Below are 27,164 nucleotides of genomic sequence, written 5' to 3'. Positions count from 1 at the left end.
ATCATAGGAGTTGTGGTAGGAGAGCCTAACTGGTGGATCAAGCCAATGGGGCCATTTAGTCCAGCATCCTATTGTTGTTTGCTTGTTTATTATTTAGTGCATTTCTATCCTGTCTTTCTTCCAACTTGGGAATCAACATTTTGCAAACGTCATTGTAAAATGCAAAGTAATAAGAATAACAATAAACTAGTTAAAAACAATAGTTATCATACAGTAAGACACATTTAGAACTAGTATTAAAATACCAATTGCCCTGTACCTAGTTTTCAAAGGCCTGCTTATTTGGGAAGCTTCCTGGCAGATAGAGAACAAGGAGAATTTCTCTTGGGCAGAAATTCCACAATCCAAGAGCAGCCGCAGAAAAGGTTCTCTCATGTTACCAACAACTGGGCTTCTGATGTTGATGGGACTGAGAGAAGGTTCTCTCGCAGTGGTCAACCATATAACTCTGAAAAGCCTACAAGGTGTGATATGAATGTATTCTATAAACCTGACAGTGGAAAGAATTGAGAGAAAAAACATAACTCTCTGTCTGTCTGTCTCAGTTGGAAGAGTATGAGACGCCTAATCTTGGGGTCATGGGTTCGAGCCCCACGTGGGATGAAAGATTCCTGCATTGCAGGGGGTTAGGCTAGATTACCGCAGTGGTCCCTTCCAACTCTACAAGTAAGAGAGAGAGAGAGAGCGCTCTGGTGGATCAGATCAAAGGCTCACCTAATCCAGAATTCTGTTTCCAAAGTGAACAACCAAACATGACAGTGAGCAGACTCAGAATCAACTTCAAAATATGCAAACATGTATCTGCAAGAAACTATGAAAAGGTTTGACTTCCATGAAATTTCAAGAGTGAGGTAAAAAAGAAAACACACACCACATTTATAATTAAATTATGAACATACAGCTCTTGCAAGAAAAAAAGCTTCATAGGTAGATTTATGGAATTATTTTACTGAAAAAGACTTATGTTACATATTTCAGTCCCTAGTGACTACTAATGTTTTATTAAATACAGTGTAAATCCAGCTGCGACCAGGCAATAAAGACCTGCAAGGGGCCAAAGAGAAAAAGAAAGGGGAAGGTGTTTTATATTTTAACCGTATGTGGTTATTGAGAGGCCTAAGTGCTCCTTCCAGGCCAGGTCTTGCTCACCTTGGTGACAATTTTTTAATATGCATTTTGCACAACACAGCCCAGCTTAAAAGGGGAGTGCAAATTTTTTGAGCAGCCTTCAATATTCCATAAATCTGGTTCCAGCACCACCAAGCAAATCTTGTGCTAAGCTATTAGGTAAACACATTGAACACTGTTTAATAGAATACACAAGAACTCAACACACAGTGTGAGAAGTAGATTTCATTACAGATGTTGGAGTCCAATGATGTGATTGTGGACAGATATTAAGCTAGGATAATTAGCTCTACAGATAAATCCCATTTGTTTTGGGTTTTCTTTTTAGGACTGGGGGTTAAAAATAATATTTTGATTTGTTGAAACATGCATTCCCCCCGCCACCACTCTCTCGCTCCTGGCGTCTGGATGGTTTACTTTACATAAAATTAAACCTCTCTAAACTGTTGGCTTCGTCACTTTTCTAATGTGATTGCCCCTTCCCTTGAAAGGGGCCGCCTAATTGAGACCATCCATTGTATGCGACGCACGTCAATAAATAGTGAGCATGAATGCGAATCAATATTGTGTTAGTATTGGGATTAAGTGAGCTATGCTCCCTTTCCACCCTTTCCCCATCACCTCCTCCCCACCGTGTCCCCCCCCAAAAGAGATGGATATGAGTAAATAAAGTGAGTGTTTGTTTGAAACTGTGTCTAGGGATTAGGGTTTGTACTTCCCTGCTGAAAGCCCATCACACCAAGATCTTAATATCACAGTCTATGGGCCAACAATGCAGCCACAGAACATGGTCTGGCCTACACTTGGAAAGGAAGAAAAGAAAACTCTCCCCCCAGGTCAGGTGGAGTTGCAGAAGCAAAAGGTTAGGCTTCTTATGACTTACTGTTCCTACAAATTAGAGGGCAATTTATGAGGCTCTCTCTGGATGTTAATTTATCAGAACAATCTCGGGTGATGCTTGGGACTGCCTGTTCTTGTAATAGATATGAAACACCAGCTCTAATAAATACACCAACATAATACTAGCCTGCATTTATTAAACAAATCATACAGTTGTGCTGGTTGGGGCTGATGGGACTTATCCAAAACATTGGGAGAGCCCCAGGTTGAGGAAGGCTACTCAAGTCCCATCATCCAAGGAGAAACCTCTTGAGATTTCCTATGACATTTAATGTGGTACCTTAATCTGCTAAATGGACCATCAGTTATGAAGTAAAATCCAAGTGGGAATATAGGAAGCTGCCTGTACTAAGTTAGACCACTGGTCCATCTAGTTCAGTATTGTTTCAGTATTGATTGACAGCAGCTCTATGTACTTTCAGACAGGGGACATTCAGTTGAGATGCTGGGGATGGATGCTGCAACCTTCTGCAGATGCTCAGCTACTGAGTGACAGCCCTTGGTTAGGTGCCCTTTTGAGTCACAAGACTTCCTCACATTCAGTTCCATTTTGGCTGCTCTTCTTTCACCTCATTCTCTGATCCCACCCTTATTTCTGACTTGTAGATTGAGATTTAGGGTGACCAGTTGTGCATCGCCCCCAAACAGAAGGCAAATGAGGGCATGGATTTTGCATATATTAATTTGAGTGCATGCATGCAAGCTCAATGAGTTGTATCCAGCTAAGATTTCCTGAAAATTGACCCATTGAAATGAATGAACCCAATTTTGCCATGTTCGTTAAATTAAATGGGTCGGCTCTGATTATGACTATTATCGAATACAACCCAATTACTGCAATTTACATAGAAATGTGATATATCTCATCATAGTGGGGGACAAGGATGTGAGCAGGTGACCTGTGTGCCTGCCTGCTCTATCTGCTGTCCAGGTGTTGCTAAGTAAGGATGGGCAGCTTCAGGGCCCTTCCGGATCTCCTATGGTCCATCTTGAAACCAGACAGCCTGACAGATCAAGGGCACCTTCAAATAAAAGAATGTCCTCAGTAGTAAAGTTGAGTAGGAGTCAGCCACTCTTTTGAGCGTGGTGGGGAACGTTGTCTAGCCTGAGGCCACATTCCCTTCCAGGGAATCTTCTGAGGGCCACATGGCAGTAGGTAGGAGCCAATGCAAAACAATGCAAAACAAGGTAGGAACCAATGCAAAACAAAAGTGAGCAGTGCAACAAATGTAAATATTACTACTGCACTGTGGGCTTGTTTCTGCACACACCACTTTTTGTCCTCCATCCCGGCAAGAAATAGACACATTCCAGCCTGACAACTTCAAATTACTCAGAGATCTACTAGTAGATCTGAGTCTAGATTCTGCCTGCTCCTGCTCCACTGCTCCACACATTTCTACAAATGCTTCAGTTATGGATATTGATGCAACCCATGACCAAGCAAAAATGTCTCCAAAACACACCACTGAAACCAAACTCAATGGGCTAGGCTATCTTGCAATGGATTATACTGTTATGTGCTGGGGACTGGGGTAGGCGGCTGTATGTTGAGACCCTTCAAATGTCTGGCCCCACCTTATAATTCTTGGAATAGCCAGGCTAACTTTCAGGTGAGGTAATGGTGAGGTAATTAAGGCAACACAGGAAGTAGATCTGTGCCAGACTGATGGGTGGGTGATTCCTACAAATCACAGGTACTTAGAAAGACAAAGGTGAAAAGTGAGAGAGAAAAGTGATATGAGCAAGAAGCAAATCTTGCAAATCAGCAAGAGAGTCAGACCAACATTTGGTTTCTGTTTGAATCCAAGGCTGTGCTTCCTATGGGGGAAGCAAGGCCCTTGTGGGGTGTTAATGCTGTGATCCCCTCCATCATAGGCTCAGGTTGTATATATGTGTAAATAAACCATATATCATAAGGACACCATAGTCACTGCTGTGCCTCATTTCCAAAAGGAAATACAAACCCTGGGTAATTGCCTGGAACCCCCAAAATTTCACATCACTCAGAGATTGTGGTGGCATGCAACATTATTTGTAATTTCCATATCTGAGCAAACATCGAACTTCCTTATCCCCTTGACAGCTTGAAACTCCTCCTTAAAAGGAAGACAGTGAAGACTCATCCCCTCCTCATTGCCCTTCTCTTTCTCCGGGACTGCTCCATAACTTCAGAGTACCGATCAATGACTGCGAGTGTGCAGTTCATAGTTTTATTTCAAAAGCACTCTGCTCTTAAGAGCACATCTCGGCAGGCCATCCAGTTGAAATACAGCCAGTCCGTAATTAAATGAGCCACTCTGAGAAGAAGCTCAAAGGCAATTCTCTTCCAGGGGTGTTTGAGCATCACCAGATCCATACATTACGTTGGTTAAGGGTACACCTAAGATGGTTGAGGAGGACGCCTGACAAACCTCAAGTGTGACACGGAAGTGCTTGTGAGCACATGGCTTGACATCAGGCAACTTGGGCTGGCTGTACTTCTCTTTTGATTGTACATCCAGGTTTGCCTCCACATACATGAATTGGCTATTTTCTTATCAGGAGGGGTAGCTGGTGACCATTGGGATTGGTGGGGCCAGGGCTGTTTTTCAGCTGGAACTGACTGGAACTCAGTGCCGGCACCTCTCAGGTGGGCGCTATTGCTATTATAAGAGAATAAGGGAGGAGTTCATGGTGAGTTCCGGCACCTCTTTCTCTAGAAAAAATAGCACTGGGTGGGGCAGAGGGCAGGGAGCCCAGCAGTAGGTGCAGCTGCGGCCAATAATATATGGAGCCATAGCCCAAGACAGGCAATGTCAACTAATTCAACTTGTGTCCCCAGATTCCTCCCTGATGAGTTATACAAGGGCAACAAGGAAATTGTGGTGGAGGAAGCCAATAGGCATTGGCACCCCTGATTTTGCTATAAGTAAGAACACAGGCAAGCACAGGCTGGCTGAGGGCATACTGAGGTTGGTAGGGCAATGCATTTGCCCTAATGAACCTGCCTCCACTGTGGGAGAGGCATTCTAGACCAAACTACTAAGAACACAAGAACAGCCTGCTGGATCAGGCCAATGGTCCATCTAGTCCAGCATCCTGCTCCTACAGTGACCAACCTGATGCCTGTAGGAAACTCACAAGCAGCGTGCAAGCACAAGGGTATTCTCCCCTCCTGTGGATTCCAGCAACTGGTATTCAGAAGCATTTCTGCTACATCATTTTTCACCTGTTAGCTCATTTTTGCGAGTAATTTTCAATAAAATATACTCCTTTTTTCTATTGACCATTTGCTTGGAGATCTGCATTGCAAAATTCAAGGGAGTGAGAATTTTGGAGGAAATTTCTGATTTGGTTCATGTATTGGTTTGGGAAGTGCAAATTTCATTGGTTCTCATTTAAATTGGAAGCATATGAATTTCTACGCCACGCCACCCCCGCTCAAGAAGAGAGTATAGAATTGCAGTCATATACCTTTTTGAATCTGTACTGTGATCTGCCCTCTGTTGATATAGGTGATTTTAATTGCCAGTTAGAATTCTCTTTGAAGTTGTCAAATGAAACAGCATTCAAGCTCTAAATGAATGAATTAAGGGGCTTCTATCAGCACTCTCCCAGTAACCTAGTCCCTAAAACGATCACACACATACACACACACACACACATTTATAAACCCTTCTTTTCTTAATTTTGCATTTTGTCTCAGGGGGCTCTAGTTAAATATTTCTCTTGACCTGAGCCCATAAGCAGCTAACACCTGCATAGTCAAGTGTACATATGCAATTGAGGAACAGCTTGCTGTTTCAGAAAATGTTTAGTTAAGAAACTAGAGATTATCTGATTTCACTGTCATGGTTGATAATCAATCATGTTATGAATTATGCTTACTGATTGTTTTATTCATGTATGCATGTGTGTGTGTTTAACTATGTTGAAACAGGAATGTGTGCTATTTCCAGATAGCATTTAGAACAGTTTTCAAAAATTACAACACTTCCAGAAAAGGCTGTGTTTGTGTGTTTGTGAATTAATACATACGTTTTAACAGCCCAATTTCAGGACTATATTATCTCTGCTGCTATGGCCCAGGAGCTGCAGGTCATGAATTCTGCACATCATTCATTAATCCAGATCCATAAAAAGAACCTCAGTTTTTTCCTCAGGTGTCCTGATGATGTTTATTGCTGCCCACTGTGAGGAGCAGGCTAAAGAGGCAGGAGCCATATGTAATGCAGGGTAGGCACATCACCCAAAAGAGGAACTGCATTGCCAGAGAGAAAGAGAGAGAGAGAGAAGTAAAGACACAGGTGTATATAAAATTTACATATATATTTATATGTATAAATGTAAATTTAGAAAGAATTACAATAATCTAGGCAGAAATGCACTATAGTGGAGATGGCCCAGTGACCCATGGGCCTCCGAAATCTGGTGTTCAGGTGCTCATTGTGGGTGGGTAACCTTGGGCCCCCTCTTGATCTCCCTTCTTAGGGTTCCTTATCTTTAAACTGGACCAGGCCAGGGCAGCCTTTCAAACAGAGGACACCTTCAAATTGAGGACTGTCTTCTGTAAAATAGGACACATGGTCACCCTCATCCAACCTTGGATTTCCAGATATTGTTGGATTACAACTCCCTTAATCCCTAATCATTGGCTAAGATGGCTGGGGAAGATGGAAGTTGCAACTCAGCAGCATCTGGGGTCTCAAGGCTGAAGAAAACTGCCCAAGATCTGATACTGGGTCCACATACGCAGTAGAATGTAGCGGTATAATACTGAGATCGTAGAGGACTGTACCATTTCAGAGTGCAGGTGAGGAATGAATAGTATGTGGCTTTATGAGATCACATAAAATGTGAAAATTAACAGGTAAGGAAATGTCAGGAAGATGGAACAAAGTGCTGTCTGAATGCCTACTTGATTGCCATTGCCTACTACTTGATTGGTTGGAGAACAAGGAGGTGTGTGAATGTGTCCCTTTGTGCAACCAAAATGTAGTCTACTGTACAAAGCTAAGGCACATCCATTGCTCTCCCCACTCCCCACTGGTATTTGGACCCCGACTAGTCCCCAGTGGTTCGAATCCCCGCAACGGGGTGAGCGCCCGTTGCTCGGTCCCTGCTCCTGCCAACCTAGCAGTTCAAAAGCACGTCAAAGTGCAAGTACATAAATAGGTACCGCTCCAACGGGAAGGTAAACGGCGTTTCTGTGCGCTGCTCTGGTTCTCCAGAAGCGGCTTAGTCATGCTGGCCACATGACCCGGAATCTGTCTGCAGACAAACGCCGGCTCCCTCGGCCCATAGAGCGAGATGAGCGCCGCAACCCCAGAGTCGGTCACGACTGGACCTAATGGTCAGGGGTACCTTTACCTTAGTCCACAGTGATGGAATATGGACATTGGGGTGGGAAAATGTTCCCTGCCCCTATTGTAGATGGCCTGACTTGTTATAAGCAGGCGCCTTCCTGTGTTCCTAAAGTATAGCAGGCAGTACATCAAGCTCTGTTGTACAGACACGGGAAGAATGCCAAGCTCCTCATATTTATACAGGCCAATGCCAAACCGGATGCTTCCTTCATTCTGCCCATCACAGTGGCCGATGCTACACAACCTTTCTTGGGAGACAGATGGCTGCTAACAATCCCTAGAAAGCCCCTGTGTGATCCAGCATGAGCAACCCTTTAACACAACCTAAGTGATCAAGCTTTGGGAATATGTTTTGGGAGACCAGCCTTGGCACAGTGCAATTTAGATTGGGTATATATGCACATATATATCTTCATTTCATTGAGAGTAATCATCCACACACACCCCACAAAAATCCTTTTATTGGCAGGGTGTCACTGCTTCTGGAGAACATCTTTTTCTGACGAACCTATTATTTTCCATGAGAAACATGCAGTCCCATGAGAAAGACAGAGTATTTCTGTGGGAAACTCCAGGAGTGGTAGGACATCAAATCCTGGGAGACTGAGCAACTGGAACCCAACACGAAAAGTGTTCTTGTTTTTCTTATTCCTATGGGAGGGAGGAGAGATGCAGGGTTACACTCTCTCTCTCTCTCTCTCTCTCTCTCTCTCAGGATCAAAGGATGTAAAGCAGTAAATCCAGGTTTTGACGAAATTAACACACTGCGAATCTTCAATATTTTCTTTCTCTTTTAAAGAAAACACACTTGGTTTTATATAGATCCTCAGATTCCCCATAACTTCCAGTTGTTGGTTTATGATCTTGAAACCATTTTTAAAATTGACTTGAACCTTAACTACATCCCCCTCCTTTCCCCTCCCTTCCACCTCATCTTGTACAAGGCAGGTTTTACAGATGCCATCTTAAAAATCAATTCAAAGAACAGCCATAAACTTGAAAGCTTCCCATTTGAAGTGTATAAGGCACAATGCAATTTTGTTTAATTTTAATTGACAGAGATGTCAGCCTAAGAGAATATTTGAGAATATTAGCCTGAACAGTAAACTCGAGCTTTGACACTTTTATGATATAATGATATAATTCTCTGGGGGAAAGGAGGAGAGGGGGGAAAACCCTCTTCCACTGTCAGATTTTACACAAAAGCTGTACGTGTATTCTTTTTCCTTGGTGGAAGAATGACGAATGTATTACTAATTATGCAATTACTTTATTGCATAGAGCCTGTAATAAAATCTTTGACGTATATTCAGCAAAAAACCTGGTTTAATGGAAGTCAGGATTTTTATTATTATTATTTTAGTTCAACTTCTCAGTAAGAGTAGCATTTAAAGTATGCCTTATATGGAATCAGACCAATTGGTCCATCTAACTTATGACAGCCGATGCTGACTGCCAGCGGCTTTCTAAGATTTCAGGAGACATTCCCAGGCCTATCCATGGCTGCTGTTGAACTGGACCTGATACCTTCTAGATGCAAAGCAGATGCTCTACCACTAAGCCCTTCCCCACAAAGTACATTTTAAGAACTCTAGAAATGAACAATGTCACAGGTCAAGCCTGTCTCAGAACAACATCCTTTGAATACAAGGTCATGCTCTCCAATACCATAGGTGTGATTACTTCCTGGCTCAAATTAACCCTTAAATTTGAGCCCCCTTTTTAAATTTTAAGCTGATACAGTGGTACCTTGGGTTAAGAACTTAATTTGTTCTGGAGTTCCATTCTTAACCTGAAACTGTTCTTAACCTGAGGTACCACTTTAGCTAATGAGGCCTCCTGCTACCGCTGCACCGCCACCATGCGATTTCTGTTCTCATCCTGAAGCAAAGTTCTTAACCCGAGGTGCTATTTCTGGGTTAGTGGAGTCTGTAACCTGAAGCATCTGTAACCTGAAGCATCTGTAACCTGAAGCGTCTGTAACCCAAGGTACCACTGTATAATGTAAAAGGCAAAGGACCCCTGGATGGTTAAGTCCAGTCCATCTTGGCTATGGGTTGTGGAGCTCATCTCCACTTTCATGCCGAGGGAGCCAGCATTTGTCTTCAGATAGTTTTCTGGGTCATGTGGCCAGCATGACTAAACCTTTTCTGGTGCAATGGAACCCTGTGATGGAAACCAGAGTGATACCTATTTATCTACTTGTACTAGGAAGCTTTCAAACTGCTAGGTTGGCAGGAGCTGGGACAGAGCAACAGGATCTCACCCCGTCAAACTGCTGACCTTACAATCAGCAAGCCCAAGAGGCTCAGTGGTTTAGACCACAGCGCCACCCATGTCCCAATGTAATATGACAGGCTAAAGTGTAGATTCTGAGCCAGGAAGTCTCTGTTTGAAATCTCACCTCAGTTAATGATTTCTTACTCTCAGCTTACATCAGCAGTATACCACTAACCCTATGCTACAGAGTTTTGCAACGATTATTGTGATGATGTACAAGCAACATCTTGGACACTATATAACAACTTCTCCTATCCCACTGACAGTGTATTAGTAAGGCTATACTGAGATAATGTGCATGTAACATTTTAAATATTCTAATATGCAGCAAATGCTTCTACTCCTCCTTCAATATGACTATTCATGCATAGTTTTCATATGCAAGCATTAAGTTATCTCCATTCCTTCCTACTGGAATGGCCCCACATTTTCAGATAACCCCCCTATGCCACTAGACTGAGGCTTTCTCAGGAATGGATGACACAATCACAACCTTGTGCCAACATTAGGAGACTTTTGAAGTGCAGTACTTCCTCATGGAACACCCTTAAGAGAGCCCTTAGCCATGACCCTAGGATAAGTCCAAAAAAATTACAGGTGTTATTATTTAAACTGCTAGTTTGAAGTTAGAACCATATCAAAGAAAATGAAAGATGTTCCCAGCCTCTGCCTGTTTATGTTTCCTAGTTTTGCTAACATGTTTCCTAGTTATGCTAAAAATTACTATTGTTATACAGACAACAGTAAACTTGAAAATTACTATTGTTATACAGACAACAGTAAACTTGAAAGCCCCATTATCACCTCATTTATTTGGCAGAACAAGGAGGGTCTATCCATATAAGGGCAGGGCAGTTTAGAATCTCCCCTCTTAGCTTGTTTCAGTCCTACATGCATTTACAGTGAGTGATAAAGTTATGACTGTCTTAAATTCATATTTAGTGTCTACCTCTTTGTTTTCTCATCACTGTGACTATCTACCATTACATTAATGGTAATGATAGCAGCAGAAGCAGCAGAATTTCCTTGCTAGGTCAGTTCAAGGACTATCCACAGTTTCAGGCAACCCTACTTGGAGATGCCGGGAATTGAACTGGCGGCCTTCTGCATGCAAATCAGATGCTCTACCAACCGCTAAGCCATGGTCCATCCTTAGCTGCAGCCAATCCCTAGTTCATGGCAAAGGTTTGCAAATCTTTGTTAGCCAAGTTCACACATTCTATTTGTAGGCATATGCTTCAAACGTTTTAGGTGCACACCTGGGGGAATAAGGATGTAATGTGTGAAGAGGCTACTAAAAACAAATATTAAGAACCTAAGAAGAGCTTGCTGGATCAGACCAATAGCCCATCTAGCCTTACATCCTGTTCTCACAGAGATCAACCAGATACCTGTGGGAAGCCAGCAAGCGACAATAGCACCCTTTTCCACCAGAGTGTGATAGCTCTCTCTTCCACGAAGTTGTCCAATCCTCTTTTAAAATTACCTGGGTTGATGTCTATCGCTGCCTCCTGTGGCAGTGTGTACCATAATTAACTAGGCACTGTGTGAAGAAGGCCTTTCCTTTACATTTGGATTAATTGCTTTCCTAAAAGAAAAAAGAAAAGAAAAGAGAGTTTTGACTTGGACTAACTAACTAACTAAATGGTAGCTCTGAGACGGAATGGCTGATGTGGTACCAGGGACAGCGCTGATTTTAGCACCACTGAACCAAATTTGTCATTTAAGAAAACTCCTGCTCCCTTTATTGAGTTCCACTGTAGCAAACAATTTCTGTCTGCATCCCTTGTGTGTCCTTTTGGTTTATTATCTTTCCCTATGACTTCAGCATCCGCAATCAGTTCTGCGAGGAGCCTAATTTTCACTCACCGCTTAGAGGGGAGACAATGAGGCCTTCAACCTCCCCCCCCTTCCTGCAACCCCTCACCCACCCACCCATTCAACCCCTCCCTGGCTGCACACCCCCTGCCCTCCCCTCTCCTTCCCTCTTTCGTCTCTTTTCTCCGAATGTTCTTATCAAATGAAGAATTGTGGATAAGGGTTAGGTGCGGATAAATATGAGTGTAGCACTCCCAGAAAAGGTCGTGATCTCCCCATAAGGTGCTTCTTGTTATTCCTGACCTTCAGATTTTCATCATCAGCCCGCCTGACAACTTAATAATGCAGAGGTTCAGGATTCATTTCTCCCCTCTGAGAGAGCCAGTATGGGACGCCCTTTTCCCTGATTATTTCGCTGCTCTCCGGGCTGCCCTTTATAAGCCAACCAGAACTCCATCAATCACGCGCTCCTCTCCTTGCCTCCTCAGCCTGCAGTCCTGGAAGCTGCAGCAGTGTCCCCTTTTGTCTGTTGCCAGAACGTGCCCTAGAAGAACAACAGGGAAGAAATAACTAAACTAAAGAGAGAGAGAGAGAGAGAAATCCTCTGTGCCACGCTAACAAAAGCGAGGGATGTATAAAACATGCATCCATTTCAATTATTCAGAACCTTCTCCTCCCCCTGCCCCACAATAATAAATAAAAGAAATGCATGATTTGAATGATCAGGTAATTTTTGGAAGCAGGGTTCAGAATGCACCAAAATATTTGACATTAAAGCCAAAACTTTATATATTTCCTCTCATCCCAGCAACTGCAAATACCCATCATGCTCTGTTTTCAATGTAAACACCCAACTAATTTTTTTAAAAAAATATATAACAGAAAAGAGTACAAAATGACATCAGCTCACATTAACAATTAGAATAATCCGTCAGCCCTAAATTTATCTCATATATTAATATATTAATATATTAATATTTCCTAATAGGGACGCGGGTGGCGCTGTGGGCTAAAGCCTCAGCGCCTAGGGCTTGCCGATCGTCAGGTCGGCGGTTCGAATCCCCGCGGCGGGGTGCGCTCCCGCTGCTCGGTCCCAGCGCCTGCCAACCTAGCAGTTCGAAAGCACCCCCGGGGGCAAGTAGATAAATAGGTACCGCTTACCAGCGGGAAGGTAAACGGCGTTCCGTGTGCGGCTCTGGCTCGCCAGAGCAGCGTTGTCACGCTGGCCACATGACCCGGAAGTGTCTCCGGACAGCGCTGGCCCCCGGCCAATAAATGTGAGATGGGCGCACAAACCCCAGAGTCTGGCAAGACTGGCCCGTTTGGGCAGGGGTACCTTTACCTTTACCTTTATTTCCTAATAGATATCCAAATGAGATGGGTGATTGTAAGATATACGAACAAATGCAATAATGACAAGTAAGACCACTGAGGAACAGATGATGAGAGATTATCTTTCCAACTTGAAGTACAGTGGTACCTCACAAGACGAATGCCTCACAAGACAAAAAACTCGCAAGACGAAAGAGTTTTTTGTTTTTTGAGTTGCTTCGCAAGACGAATTTCCCTATGGGCTTGCTTCGCAAGACAAAAAGTCTTGCAAGTTTGTTTCCTTTTTCTTAAAACCGTTAATACCCAGGGAAACCGTGCTTCACAAGACGAAAAATTCGCAAGACGAAAAAACTCGCAGAACGAATTAATTTCGTCTTGCGGGCCACCACTGTATAAGTCTCTTTGGAATTGTAAGGGCTTGGTAGGGTCCACTTTCGTTGTCTATCCACTAGTCTCCACACCACAGGAATACAATTTAAAAGTGTGTGAACCTTCCTGAATACAGTGGTACCTCGCAAGACGAATGCCTCGCAAGACGAAAAACTCGCAAGACGAAAGAGTTTTTCGTTTTTTGAGTTGCTTCGCAAGACGAATATCCCTATGGGCTTGCTTCGCAAGACGAAAACATCTTGCAAGTTTGTTTCCTTTTTCTTAAAACCGTTAATACCCAGGGAAACCGTGCTTCGCAAGACGAAAAATTTGCAAGACGAAAAAACTCGCAGAATGAATTAATTTCGTCTTGCGAGGCACCACTGTATCAGGAATTTCCCCTGCAAAAAAACAAACTTAATATGAACAGCAATGTGTGACCAAAAAAGAAGACACCATAGGACACACTCACCTCACAGTCCTCAAAAAGGCATTAACAACATTAGGTTGCCCGCATCTATCTAATCTGACCAACTCCTTCCTATGACAACTCTGTGGAGTTGCCTGATATAATATTGTTATGACTTGGAGGGGTCAGTCTGGACAATGCTCATGGTCCCTTTGACACTTGTGACCCTGTCACTGCATGGTTAGGCTCTACAAGAGGAAACCCAGCAAACTGGTCAGACTAGTTCCTTTGTCCAGTCACCTGGTCAGTTAAGTATGGCCATTTGTATGTGCTAGGAGGTTGCCACAGATAGGGTTGCCATATTTCAAAAAGTGAAAATCTGGACAGAAAAATTGTTGAGCTTTTTTGTTGCTAAACAATAATTTTAAAAACTAGGTGAGTGTTTACATTGAAAACAGTATTTCCCTGGACATTTCAGTGATTTCCGCCCAGACACTGTTTCCAATGGCCAATTACATACTATGTCTGGGAAATTCCCTCACCTGGCTAGATGCCACGTCATCCTAGTAGGGGGATGAATAAGCTAAGGGCTGTGTTTGTGTGAGAGCTTTTGGCTGGGGCTGAAAACTGGAGACATAGAGATATGCCTTGCTCTGTGCCAAACCCCAAAGCTGTGGCTTAGGGCTTCTCTGGAAACCTTATAGAGAAGCAAGATCTTTAGGAGTGCAAATGCTGAGAGTCCCTCCATCAGGTTGCACATATGTGTAAATAAAACCATATACCCTAAAGAAACCACAGTCTCCATCGACCTTCATTTGGAGAACTCTGTAGTATGGGTTAGTCACTTGGGGTGTGTACATCTGGCACGATCACCTCTGCTTCCTTTGCCTCCATCTCTCTCTCCCTCACCTCCCTCTCCCTGCATCTTTTGTAAACAGAAAATCATTCCTCCCCTTACTGTCACTAACTGCCTTGATGTCATCACAATTACAGAAGCCAGCCTCTTGACACAATGAAATCTGATACTTGGTGAGCATTTCCAAATATGTCCAAAAACAGTTGACAATCTATTGAAAAGATTACTTTGCCATCCTACTTTAAAAACTGTTTTCCTGTTTGTATTAAAAAAAAAGTGTGGTCTGCTAGTCTTAAAAATGAAATGATGATGATGATGATGATGATGATAATAATAATAATAATAATAATAATAATAATAATAATAATAATAATAATAATAATAATAATAATAATTTATTTAGACCCAGCCCACCCATCTGGGTATCCCCAGCCACTCTGGTCGGCTCCCAACTGAATATTAAAACCACAATACAGCATTAAACATTAAAAACTTCCCTAAACAGGGCTGTCTTCAGATGTCATGAGAAGCTCTGGAAGTGAAAGAAGACTGGAAATTTAGGGCAGGTTTGGTTTTGTGTTATAAGAAGAGGCCTGCTAGATCAGACCAGTGGCCAAGGTGGGTAGTCCAGAATCCTGGTCTCATAGTGGCCAACCAGATGCCCCAGTAAGAAGCCCATAGATAGGACTTGAACCTAGCAGCACTCTCCCCACCTGCAGCTCCCAGCAATAGGCATTCCAAGTAGGAGTAACTGAAAGAAATAAGTGACAGAACCAAAGAACAAAGAGAAATCAGTGCACTAGGAAATGGTTCAGTTCACCATTAAATGTGAAGTGTATAATAAAGTGTAAAGGTGGTGTTCCCTCTTCGCAGTAAAACTCCAGCACACGCAGCGTGATATTTACAGTTTTTATTACATATGTACAAAGAACAGCTGCAGTTCAAAATCACGTGTCCTAACCCGTCGAGTCAGATTCGGGGAGTGGATTCCTTCGATTTCGGCACCAACAAAGTAGGCGTGGAAACCTCGTGACACGTCTTTGCTCTTTACGTTTCATTTCCCTCCTTGCCTGTGCTGGTGTGAAAGGCCCCCTTGCCTTTTCTGAGCCTGAACTTCCTCCTACCAGCTCTGGTGGGTTGTAGGGATCTTCACCATCCCTGACCCCCTGCTCCTCCTGACTACGCCCTGCCTCCTGTTCTGTTTCGTGTGTCAGTTCCCTGTCTTCCTCTTCTGCCAGTTCCTGCTCAGAACCCTCCCCTGCTACTGATGAAACCATGCGTTCTGGCTCTTCCCTGACATAAAGATACAGCTGTCAGGGATATGAGATTGTCTGAAGCACCCAATTGGGCACACACTTGCTTGCAAACCCTAAGTTTATCTTTGTTGAATGTGAGAAATGGGCTATGACGAAGGAATTAAATAGTCAGGGTAGCATGCACAGAATGAATGCATTGAAATCTATGCATGTATGTATGTATTGAATCTTTTTTAGTTTGCACTTAAATAGAAGTGTATCAAGTCACATACAAAATTATAATAATAAAATCAGTATAGCATCAATAATTCTCCAGTCTCTATTCTTGAGAATTATTGATGCTATACTGATTTTATGAGTATAAAATATTATTATATTATTATAAATAGCCTCTACCAAAGGCATTGCGTGGACAGGCGGAGTCCCCAGATCCTGCACGGTCCCCCCGTCATGTGAATAACGACTCAAGACAACGTGCTATGGGATTAAATTGGCCACAACTTTATTAAATTTCAAATGTGGGTAGACCTTGGCTCAGGCATTGGGCGTTCTCCCTCCCCGGTCCCCAGCCGGGGACCTAGGGAGCATCAGGGTTATCCAGTGTGTGTGTGGGGGGGGATGGGCCGGCTCTGGAGAACATATGTTCAAGCAGAGATGGCCACCCCTGTAACGCCGCCGCCGCCGCAGGAGGGAGCAATGACGACCTTTCGGTGTATGGCCAAAGCCTCCCTTCAGAAAACCCCTTTAACGGGGAACCCTGGTATCGCCGCCGCAAGAGGAAGATGGACTAAAGGATTCCGCCCAAGGACTGATACTGCCAAAGTTGTGACGTTTTGCTACAGGAAAGGCGAAACCTGCCAATGCAGGGAAATTCCTTTCCGGCCCTTTAACAGTGACCTTAACGTAGCAGTGCCCGCATACCTGTGAAGAAAAGTTAACCTGCAAAACCTGTGAAGAAAAGTTAACCTGCAAAATAAGACCTTAACTGAGGGTGGGTAGGGTGGGAGAAGCTCTGGAGCCAAGTGAGGATTCCTAGGTAAGATCCTCCCTCTATTGTGTGGGCAGGTAATCCCTCCCCTACCTGGCCTGGTCTCCTTGGCAACGCTTCCCCCAGGTGGGATTGGACAACTGACTGAGGTAGGTGGAGACCTCCAGGTATCCCACCTGAGGGAAGGCAAAGCCAAGCCTGTGCTGTTGGAGCCGCTCCAGATCTAGGGGCTGCATGCGTCCACGCAAAGGGCGCCCCCCATTTTAAGCGGGGAGCGGTCATTGTGGATTTTGAATAAACACGGATTTAGAACGAAAGGGAGAAACAATCTAAGAGAAAGACATGTTTGGCAAATCCTCATTGTGATCAACTCCTGCCCAGAAACCTATGTCCCCATAGTGGAAGGATGTGTGGATCCAGAATTGGCCTCCACAGTAATTCATGGACACCACCGCCAAGACGGCATTCATGGAAGACAATCGTACTTGGCCACGAGTGATCACTAAGTAGAGAAGAAGCGTCAGTAAAAACATCTTTTAAAACTTCAACAAAGCCCCAGTAAATACTGGCTGGTTAAAAGAGAAATTCATATTGCAATGCAGTTTTCAGAAGACATCTTTTTTAAAAAAAACAAGTATAATTACTGCTGAACATCTACTGGCACTAAAGGCCTTAGCAATGGCCAACTAAATCTCAGAGATGCAGGGCACCACCAGAAGTGCCCCATCAGAGGATCCCAGTGATGCATAAGGGATCAGTTATGCCCATAGTTAGTTATGCCCATAGTTAGTCATGCCGATTGATTGATACTTTGAGTATGGCAGTTGGATACAACCTTCAGAATTTGCCTTAATGAGTCCATATTCTTTTGCCTTCCTATTTCTGTTCTGAATTCACTCTTGTCCACTTGGCCACTCATCTTGTCAAACTAGATGGGGCATTCATAAACAGCAACAGATTCTAGTCCCAGCCTTTTGGCAACTATTCAGTCCTATTAATTTGCCAGGGGTTTGCTGGTGGCTGCCTCCCACTTTGGGCTGAATCAGTGTCCCTAGACCTCAGTAGGCAATTGAAGCAGACTTCAAGTCCATATTTCATAGCAACCATAACCATGTGAAGGTGAACTTTGGACACAAACCCTGAGAAGTACGCAACCCTCCCCTTGCCTTTCCTCCCTACCCGTAACCGGAGTACAAAAGGCAAATGCGCAGACTGGCTCTGATGATTCCTTGGCTGCAATTTTCTCTCGGTGGACTGTTAATTAGATAGAGGGGGGAAATGCAGGTTGTCTTTTGCTGAGCTTTGCCAAGAGAATATGAGGGAATATTCTGGATGCAGACCAAAGGTCTGTGGAAAGATCTAAGGCCTTGCAAATTGAGTTGGCAGGAAGGGATTCTCTTGAGGAGCGAGAAAAACTAGAAAGTTGTCAGTCATCATAGTAAACACCATATGTTTGTCTTGCAGTACTGGGCAGTGGTAAAGTGGACAGAATCTGAAAGGCTGAGGGATGGAGAGAGAGAGAGAGAGAACCAAGATCCGTGTACGCCTGTTTTGCTTCCCACACAAAAGGTAGGGTGACTTCCGTCAAAACACAAGTCATAACTTAGTGAGCCTCTGTAAAATTCCCAATGTTGACCCCACCACATTGTGAAAATATTTTACCAACTAACAGCAGATTTTTAAGGGATGGCTCTCTAGGAGAAAAAGAATGATCAGCACCAAAACTGTCCTTGGTTCCTTTGAGAAGAAGGGTGGGGCAAGAATTAAATCAACAATAGCAACAACACCTTCACAACATAGGAACATAAGAAGCTGCCTTATACAGTGGTACCTTGGGTTACATACGCTTCAGGTTACAGACTCCACTAACCCAGAAATAGTTCTTCAGGTTAAGAACTTTGCTTCAGGATGAGAACAGAAATCGTGCCCGGCGGCACGGCAGCAGCAGGAGACCCCATTAGCTAAAGTGGTGCTTCAGGTTAAGAACAGTTTCAGGTTAAGAACAGACCTCCGGAATGAATTAAGTACTTAACACGAGGTACCACTGTACGGTAGTCAAACGCACTGGTCCATCTAGCTCAGTATTATCTGCACTGACTGGCAGCAGCTCTCCAGGGTTTCAGTCAAGAGTCTTTGTGGAGATGCCAGGGATTAAACCTGGTGCTTTCTACATGCAAGATCAAGGGAAGTAATAGTGCCACTGTATTCTGCTCTGGTCAGACCACACCTGGAGTACTGTGTCCAGTTCTGGGCACCACAATTCAAGAAGGACGTGTCCAGAGGAGGGCAACCAAAATGGTCCAAGGCCTGGAAACGATGCCCTATGAGGACCGGCTAAGGGAGCTGGGCATGTTTAGCCTGGAGAAGAGGAGGTTAAGGGGTGATATGATAGCCATGTTCAAATATATAAAAGGATGTCACATAGAGGAGGGAGAAAGGTTGTTTTCTGCTGCTCCAGAGAAGCGGACACGGAGCAATGGATCCAAACTACAAGAAAGAAGATTCCACCTAGACATTAGGAAGAACTTCCTGACAGTAAGAGCTGTTCGACAGTGGAATTTGCTGCCAAGGAGTGTGGTGGAGTCTCCTACTTTGGAGGTCTTTAAGCAGAGGCTTGACAACCATATGTCAGGAGTGCTCTGATGGTGTTTCCTGCTTGGCAGGGGGTTGGACTCGATGGCCCTTGTGGTCTCTTCCAACTCTATGATTCTATGATTCTATGATTCTAAGGCAAATGTTCCACCACTGAGCCACAGACTTTCCCTTAAACAACAACCTTTTTGTGGCCTGAGACGCCACTGACATGCAGCCTCAAGAACGCTGCTGAGGAGGCAATGTGGTCCTTGGGCATGAGCAGGTTTCCCACCTCTGGTTTCAGCTCTGCTGCTGCCCCTGAAGTCTATCTCAGGTTGTATATAGTAAATCAACACATTCTGAATATTGCAGAAAACCCTATTGGCATTTGTTCTGCTTCAGTAGTAAATTGTGAGTTTTCCTGGGGAAAGTGGTGGGGCAGAAGAAAAACTTCTCAGACCCATGCCTAGAAATCACAGGATAAATAGAAGCATGGATCAGTCCACACTGTGAAGCCCAGGAACTAAAAAACAACAACAACCCATAGATATACATATATAAAATACACTGGTATTCTGTAAAGAACAGAAAACACATAGCAAAGCAAAGCTTTGTGAGGGCCCTGATCCAACTCAAGGAGGGTATAGGCACTGAAATTTGACTCAGAAAGGGAAGAGACCACCCCCTCAAAAAAACACCTCAATTCATTTACCGTAATTATTTCACCTCCACATAAGTCAATACACACTACAAATCTTATGATGCAGTGTGGAATTTACACAAATGCACATGCACCAAAACAATCCATAGTTTCTGCATTCTTAACTACTATGTCTCAGGGAATATTCTTCAAACCAGACTTTTCAAATTCCTTTCATACAAAAGCATCAGTTGCAACACCTGATTTGCGACACCTGATTTGCATAACAACAGCCTTGTACTAAGACTCAGCCTTTTATTGCACAGAAGACCATGCGGTTGCATAGTTCTGAATATATATATATATATATATATATATATATATGCTTTCGTAGATTTTCACGGGTACAGGAATGCAGGTTTTGGTGTCTTCGGGTGTCTTCCCGTGTAAGAGTCGGGGTGTCTGTGCGACGTTTCGACGAGGTCTCACTCGTCATCTTCAGGCTGGTGCTTTCGGCTTCTTGTTACTGGAACAGAGCTCTGTTCCAGTAACAAGAAGCCGAAAGCACCAGCCTGAAGATGACGAGTGAGACCTCGTCGAAACGTCGCACAGACACCCCGACTCTTACACGGGAAGACACCCGAAGACACCAAAACCTGCATATATATATATATATGTGTGTGTGTGTGTGTGTGTGTGTATTAAGCAGAGGGAATGAAGCAGAGAGAGGCATCTGTATTGCCTCCCCAGAATCACAAGCATCATGATTATAAACCAAACAAAAATGTTTTACTGTTGACTCTGTGATACTAGCCCTTGTGAATATAAACTCATTAGTTTCTGGCTACATTCAAAGCCCCACTTGATATACTAAGCTACATGCCTAAAGGCTATCTTCACCTAACCCAGTAAAAACTGGGTGAATACTGGATCTAAAAGGCATGGATTCGGTGTTTGAATTATGAGTTGGAAAGGGAGAAGAGCTCTTTGAAAAGAACCCACATGCCCCAAATTGTAAAAAACCACAAATTGTTGCAGTAATGTAGAGAAGTGAACTTAAGACTGGAAAAATGAGAAAGTGGGAGAACTGAAAACTGACAAGTCCTTCCATCTCTATTCATATCACTTTATCAGTTGAGGCTTTTTCCAGCGCATCCTGGGAACTTTAGCTTGTTATGGGTGCTGAGAGTTGTTTGGAGATAGGCTAGCAGAGTTACAATCCTCAGAGCTCCCTGGAAAGAAGAATTGATTGTGAAACCACTTCAGTAATTCTCTGAGCAGAATAGGGGGTCTCCTAATGACTTCCAATACCCTCAACATTCCCAGGATGTTTGAGGAGTGAGCCATGAGTGTTGCAGTGCTATAAGAGTGACTTAAGTGTGTGGTGTAGCTGTGGCCTTGCTTTCTGCATTGATGCTAACATAGATGTTTTCCTTATTACTGGCTTGTTCTGGGCAACCTTCCCCGATCCGGTGCCCTGTGCTGTCTGGTGATGATAGTATCTGTAGTCTAAAACATCTGGAGAGCATCAAATTGGTGGAGGGGATGGCACAGTTAAGCAAAGCTCTAGAAAGTTTTCATCAAGTCACAAAGAAACATGACATACATTTCTGTAGCTGGTCACAGTAAGCCATTAATCCTCCAGTGTCCGATAGAGCAGATCATATTTGTGGCATTAATTGTTGGCATGCATTTTGAGAAAATGCTGTGTGAGAAACACTGTCACTATTGAAATAACCCTTTGCAAAGCAAAGCAGTTGAGTACGTAGCCACAGACAGATTTTTTAAATGTTACAATAAAAACAAAAAGATTAGCTAATGCTAGACATGATAGACAAGCTCTTGAACTTCAAGCTTGAACTTGAAGTTCCTAAAATGTTTATTATTGTGTTATCCTGGACATATTTTGGCAGCTTTGAAGCTGTAGCGGAAATAGCTGAAATAGAATGCTCGCAAGCCTGGTCTTTGCCCCTTCCTAATCCAAATATTTATTGTGTTGTTCTCAAAACTCACACTTTAAGATTCTACTTCCAACAAAAGTCTGATTTTTATTTCCTGCTACGATCCAATTTCCTCCTTGGCTTCACCAGATGACAACCCTGATTTCTCTTTCCTAGGCAAGCACTGAGCATGGAGGGCAGGTTATGGAGTCTGTACCTGGGGATCTTGATTCAGGTTAGGGACTTCTCGTCAGATTTGGGGATCAGGGGTTGCTGTCTACCACCCCTCAGCTGTTACTTCCGCCAGTGTCCTCATGAGAGCTGAATAATCCTGGTGTATCTCGCTGCCAGACATTAAAATGGAATCATTGCTACTGTTTCTGTATTGCTGGCAATGTTTTGAATGCAACATGGTGCTCAGAATACAGCAGTCTTGTGAGACTAGTATGTACTCCTTGTAATTTGCTATTTTTGTTCCTGAGCTTTTGTACACTTGTCTTCTATTCAGGATGGAATCTACAGGATTTAGGCCTCTAGCATGTTGCTTTGTTCCAAGAATGAGAGGTGTGGGGCCTGAATGTGGCCCTCTGGTCCCTTTTATTTGGCCCTTGGGGCTCTACCCAACCAGGTCCTTTTCAACTCTTTTTGCCCTGATGAAATGTGTCATTGAATTGTGATGATGCCTCTTGTTTGCCTCTCTGGAGGTTGGAGAGATGTATGTCCATGTTTGTTTCTGCATATCCCTGAGTGCATTCAGATGTGGGAATTATTGTTAGTTTTCCTGGTAATAATGCTTCTCCCTCAATTTCCAGTGTCCCTTTCCCACTGCATAACCTGTTGCATCACAGAATTGTGGTTTTTTTATGGATAACCACATCATACTAAAATTGGGTGTGGTTTGACCCCCACAACAGACATCATCAGACATGTCACCACCACTACCATCAATGCATATGTGTGCTTCTGTTCCCCAAGAATTTCTGGGTTAACAGAGCTGCACTCAGATTCTTTTTTTCTGGAAGCAATTAACACGGAAACAAGCACCAAGCTTCTCCTGGAGGCAGCTAGATTTCCAGAAGTGGTTTTTGAGGTCATGTGAAAGATCACATTAAATGCAGAAATTCACAGGTAAGGAAATGTCAGGAATATGCAATAAAGTGCAGTGTGAGTGCAGCCTCTGTGTATGAAAGCCTCTCTGATTTTGGAGTGGCTAGACTGTAGCTTCCTGCACAAAGGTAAGAACCGCATCCATTGTTCCCCCTACATTGCTTCCTGCTAGTGGCATGGGCCCTACCCCCAGAAGACTGTCCATGTGGGAATATGGCTTTAAGGCTGAAAAGGGTTTCCCTCTACTCTGTTTCTTAACTTGCAGTAGAATGGACATAGCCCTTGAAATGAAGCATGGATCAAATAATACTTGAGCCATCTTGTGACCTGAGAAGTCAAATACATGTTCATCCCTTCATGAGTGCCACATCAAGTCATGAAGTGCATGCATACATGAGCCATGACAGATCTCACACCTAGAATTTCCACACCTCGCCCCACCATCCACCCCACCATCACACACTGCTCTTTCAGTGGGGTCTATTGACAACTTCCGCTGTTGACCATCAAAGCATATGAAGAGCACTTTTTGATTGAACCAATGGTCCATCTGGGAGTTACCTGGGAGTAACCTCTACTGGATTTAGACTTTGGCCACCTCATGAGAAGAGAAGACTCCCTGGAAAAGACCCTGATGTTGGGAAAGATGTGGGGCACAAGGAGAAGGGGACGACAGAGGACGAGATAGTTGGACAGTGTTCTCGAAGCTACCAGCATGAGTTTGACCAAACTGCGGGAGTCAGTGGAAGACAGGAATGCCTGGCGTGCTCTGGTCCATGGGGTCACGAAGAGTCGGACACGACTAAACGACTAAACAACAGCAACACACCTCTGAGTAGAAGTGGTTCAGTTCGGTGGCTCCTTGCAATGACTATCCAGATGCTGGGTAACTCACATGCAGAGCTGAAAGGCAAGGATAGCCTTGTCTTGTGGTTGTTCCCCAGCAGCTGATATTCAGTGACATACTGCACTGTAATATGGAGGTTCAAAGTTGAGTAAACAAGCAAAATGAAATGAAGAAATAAGCACATGGCATCCATTGGGCAACCAGCCCAGAGTCACCCCCAGAATGAACAGCTTTTGATTATTCTGCAGTGGGGCCATTGAATGTAAACCTAGATGCCCATCATAGATGTTCTCTCTCTTTTTCATTGATAGTTTGGCCACAATCATAGTATGAAGGGTTAAGAAGCCACTGAACTGCTAGGTCAATGACATACTGAGACAGCTCGTCATCCCTCTCTGGCCTCTGCCTTATTAAACACTTGATCAGTTGGCTTAAAAATTAACCATATGGTGTGGTTTGTAGGCCATGGATTCAGGGCTCATGCAGGGTACAATCTATTGTGCTTGTCAGAGGGAGAAAAGCTTGCTGCAATAAGTGCACTGCTCACTTGCTGTTGTTTTTCAAATCAATGCAAGGGGAGACTAAAAGGAACAGATGTAACATGGACAGTGGCAAGGAAGGAAGGAAGGAAGGAAGGAAGGAAGGAAGGAAGGAAGGAAGGGAGGGAGGGAGGGAGGGAGGGAGGGAGGGAGGGAGATGGTGGACACAAAGCTTATATTTCTCATATCAGCCAGGTATGAGTGTATGTATACAGATGCCTATCTAGCTCTCAGTGTTGGCTACAACCAGCAGCAACTCTTCAAGGTGCCAGCCAGAGGACTTTCCTGTCTTGCCATCATTTTAGCAGTGATATGATACTGAGCAAACATGTGAGCTTCCATATGCAAAGGCTAGTCTCTGCTAGTCTCTGCTACAGAGCTATGGTCCTGGAGTAGGATACCTCTAAGCAAGTTATAGGGATGTGGGATAAATTAGATTCATGTCCCACTTAAAGGCCAATCTATCACATTTGCACTGTCCAAACAATATGAGGACCCAAACAAAAGCATCCTTCAAAATTCGCAGTTACCTGAATTTTGTGACACTGTTCTCCAGTTGAACGATGTTTTCAAAAACTGCATATACTGGGGAAAACGTGCATAAAAATGAATATGTGAAAATGGCGTGCAAAATGCATGTTGTTAAGTGAAATTGTTTGGGGAAAAATGCATACATAAGTCAAAACTGCATACAGAAATGTATTTATTAGGATAAATTCATACTTAAATGCTGCAGAAATGTGGAGAATTGACTGTAAGATTCAGAAATTGAGAGAACCAAAATTGATAAATCCTTCCATCCCTATATCCTGCTATGTTGAAAATATTTCCTGGATTCCCCCACCCCCACCAAAATCCATTTCTCCATCAACTGATTAAAAAAGAAATCATGATGAAATTTTTATGCTGGGATGCAGGGTTTCTTTCACAGTGTTAAGGAGGAGTTTTTGAATGTCCTTCTTTTTGTTCTACAAATCATCTCTCTGGTGCTCTGTGTTCTGAAGCCTTCCTGTGTACTTGTATTTCCCAAAGATCTTACAATGTCCTCAGGTGGGCTTTCCAGTAAGTATGGGGAAGCTGTCTGCAGTGTGTCTGAAAGCTGTTAATTGTTTTTCTTAAAGTAAAAAAAAAATGTATTTGCTTTTAAAGAATACTTTTACTTTTAAATAACTTGTTACTGCTAATACTGCTACGACAAACCATCAGTCTCAGGCGCTGATCACTAGGGATGGAGCAGGGAATGGATTTAGTTCACATTTAAAGGGAAACTTATCAAATTCACACTTTCTGAAACAATGCATGAACTGAAACACAGACATCCCTTTGAAATGTGTAGTTTTCTTCTAAATTGCTTCAGAAAGTGTTTCAGTTTCAAAAACATGCATTTTATGTGTACCTTAATGCATGCCTGACACATATTTTGACACACATTTAGAATGAATTTCCATAAAGACTTCTTTTAAAATGCAACCTAACACAGAAATGAGATAGAAACATCATATTCATAAACAAATATACATATGGAATTGACACAAACTGGGAATAAGTCTGACCTGCCCGTTCTTAAGTGCTGCACAGTGCAATATTTCATTGCAGGATTGTGTTGTTGTTGTTGTTGACATTTGTATATCATAAGCCGTAGATCTTATGTAGGTTCACAACATAAAAATACAGGAAAATAACACAAAATACATAATAAAAAGAACGGAAAAAACCACAAACCAATAACCCCCCACCTGCTCCCACAAACACATTTAAAAGTGTATGGGATGTTAATCAGCCTAAGGCCTGGTTGAAGAAGAATGTTTTCGCCTGGCATCTAAAGGTATAAAATGAACACATCAGGCAAGGCTCCCTAGGGAGAGTGTTCCACAAATGGGGAGCCCCTATAGAAAAGGCCTGGGCAAGAGAAGCACCCAAAAGGGCCTCAGAAGATGATCTCAGGGTCGGCTCATATGGGAAGAGCTGGTCCTTGTGGTATTGAGGTCCTGAGTCATTTAATGCTTTAAAGGTCAAAAACAGCACTCTGAATTGGGCCTGCCACTAATCGTCAGCCACTGCAGAAACCATCTTGTCCCTCGCCACCGGATTCTGCTCCATTTGAAGTTTCTGAACCATCTTCAGAGGCAGCCCTATGTATAACATGTTGCAGTAATCAAATCTAGAGGTTACCAGAGCATAGAGTAGTTAGGCTATGATGGAAGGCTCTCCACACCACTGAGGCCACCTGAGTCTCAAGTGATGGTGAAGGATCCAGATTGTTCTTTTAATAAATTATTTACTACATTTATATTCCACTTTTTCCTCCAAGGAGCTCATGGTGCCATACAAAGTTCTCCCCCTCCTCATTTAATCCCCACAGCAGCCCTGTGAGGTAGGTTAGGCTGAGAGACAATGACTGGCCCAAGGTCACCCAGTGAGCTTCATGGCAAAATGGGTGATCTGCACCTTGATCTCCCAGGTATTAGTCTGACACTCTAATCAATACACTATTCTCTAGTCTGGTATCAGTTTATTCCTGAAGAAATATGGGTGTTTTTCATGCTCCCACAATATTCTTGTGATAGTGCCCATCTTCGTTTTGTTTATCTTATCCACTTAAGGAACACTACAGATCCTATGCTGGTGCAACCCAAAAACTCACTCTTTCAGAGTAGCTGGGTCTTTTCTTTTCTTTTTTAAGGTAAATCAAAGATTGCTTCAAATGATTTTCAGATTGTCTTTGAGCCATTTCCTACTGAAAAAGTAAGATGACTCGGTCAAATAATAATAATAATAAAAGAACTCTGCACTTGCACTCAGAGTCCATCATCTCTAGCTGACACCAAAATTC

The sequence above is a fragment of the Podarcis vaucheri genome (genome assembly GCF_965113315.1).
Source record: "Podarcis vaucheri genome assembly, chromosome: 14".
NCBI lineage: Eukaryota > Metazoa > Chordata > Lepidosauria > Squamata > Lacertidae > Podarcis > Podarcis vaucheri.
Note: the sequence above shows the minus strand (reverse complement) of the source record.